The sequence below is a fragment of the Dendrobium catenatum genome, unplaced genomic scaffold, assembly GCF_001605985.2.
Source record: "Dendrobium catenatum unplaced genomic scaffold, ASM160598v2 original_scaffold_219006, whole genome shotgun sequence".
Lineage (NCBI taxonomy): Eukaryota > Viridiplantae > Streptophyta > Magnoliopsida > Asparagales > Orchidaceae > Dendrobium > Dendrobium catenatum.
In genome coordinates, this window is record NW_021537416.1 from 1 (window position 1) to 2177 (window position 2177).

Genomic DNA, 2177 nt, shown 5'->3' on the forward strand with positions numbered 1-2177 from the left:
AGATTGTTTAGGAAGAATTTGGTTAATAGAATTCCAAACCTACTTAATAGCAAAATTACCATCATTAGAAAAATTAAACAGAATGAAAACCGCTAGATCTAATACTACTAAAATTATACTATTTATTCAATTTTAGATCTACACAAATGAAAACCATTAGACTCAATTCATGTTTTCCTTCAACTCCATCTCTAGTTTTATCAACAACAAGAATAAAATTAGCAAAAAACATACTAGAGTACATCATCTTGCAAATGTCTAATAATAACATCCATGACCAAAGAAAAAAGATATGAGCATAACACTGATCTTTGTAATTGTTTCTTTAATGAATGCGTACGCCCCGCCGTGAGTTTTCCCTTAAAAAATACTAAAATAAGAAAATAATTGGTCAAACTACCTTGTGTTTAAACACAAGTAACAACTGCTGCATACACATCATTAATGACATGAATATAAGTTAACTCTTTTATTTTCAAGAACTCTCCATAGGTTTTTTTTTTTTTGAAAATGTATCAAAATGCTCTCTAAATTAAGAAATATCATATGTAAATCCTTCTTATTTTCTTTATACTTCCTCATCAAATCCCTCAAAATATATAAATTCCATAGTAGACCTACCCAACTTGAATCATGATTTTTTTTTTAATCATGATTGATTTTGAGAGATATCAGTATAATATCGTAACCTATTCACAATTACCTTCCCATAGTTTCATTTTATAATACATTAACTTAAATCCTCTAGTTATATATTTTTGATAATAAGAACCAACACACACATCTTCATAAACATTAAAATGATATTAAAAAGGTGGATAATAACAATGCAGTTGCCAAGTCTCAAGACCTAGATAAAAAATGTGAAGGATTGCATTTGATAGTCGATAACCAATGTAAAACTTATCGAACAATTATGACAAAAAAATTGGTAAAATATAATTTTAAGGATCTATATAATAACAATTTTTCAAGTTAAAACAGGAAATGAAAATAATATCTGGAATAATATGCACTAGTCCTCCGTTCAAAAGGGAGAAGCTGTAAAATTATTAAGTTTATAATCAATATTTTTAAATCATTAGAGAACTAAATGTTCCATTACAATCAGATCTAGACGTCCATAACTGATCAGCTTATTCACAGAAGAAGAAAGACGTCAGTTCAAGTAGGAAGTTCAATCCAACCTTTCTTTCATCAGCTTAAGGATTTCTCTACAATAAAAAATTGTGGAGCAACGGCAAACGAAAATACTTACGCCCTTCAAAACTACACTTGCAGGCTTCTTTGTATCGTAACATATACTATTTAGATAAGATTTCACCTATGACCTGTTTCTGACCAAAAAGATGAGTTTTTTGGAGAAAGGTTCCTAGATGACGAGTCCACCACATAAGCCATGAGTTTGCATCAATTAAAGCAGGGACAAAAGAAGCCCTTTCTTTTCAAGTTTTCCGATGTAACGCGAAATGGCTACGGAATATCTCCTGCAAAATGGAAACACTAAATTGACTTAGCTTGCAGATCTAAGTTTTAGCCTTCCAGATTAGAATGACTTCTCATCACAAAGTTTATCTTCGCAAATATTGCATTAAAACTACGGAACAGATACAGATAATAATAAATTGTTAAAAGCAGAACTAAAATGAAATTATTCAAACAAATTAAAATGCTTAAATATGAGTGAGAGTATACATTTAGAGCATAGAACCTTCACAGATGGCAAGAACTTAGATGAGGCCGTTTGAAGGAGAAAATATTATTATTAGGGTGAAGGAGAAGGATTTTGGCATCAGAAGTACCTGCGATGGCCTATGGCAATGTAGAATGATTAATGAACCAGCAATCATTAAGATATCCGTGCAATTAATGTAGGGAGAGATTAGAATATTATAAAAATCATCAACACTAAAGGCATGCACAATATATTGCTGGTTATGCTCGAAATATTTAAATTTATTTTATTTTTAAGAATATTCTTAGGCGTTAAGTAATTTTATGCCTGTACAAAAACAACTAATGTATTTGATAGGATAAGTTAATTAGATGATGAATAAGAATGAAATTATTCATGAAGTTGTGGGCTCCGAAAATTCGGCCTCGGCCTCCACTCGCTTTTCTTATTCGGCGAGGGAGTTTTCACGAACTAAGTTCCGAGGTAAATTTTGGAAGGCAGA

The 2177-nt window shown here is 30.9% G+C and overlaps 1 long non-coding RNA gene across 1 annotated transcript; it reads right to left on the bottom strand.

The window, feature by feature from the left end:
• Window positions 1-1001: 1001 nt before the first annotated feature.
• Window positions 1002-1852, bottom strand: LOC110100979. Its single transcript, XR_002303603.2, has 2 exons — window positions 1696-1852; window positions 1002-1487 (listed from the first exon to the last, which is right to left on the bottom strand). It is a non-coding gene; the product is annotated as an uncharacterized LOC110100979 (long non-coding RNA).
• Window positions 1853-2177: the final 325 nt, after the last annotated feature.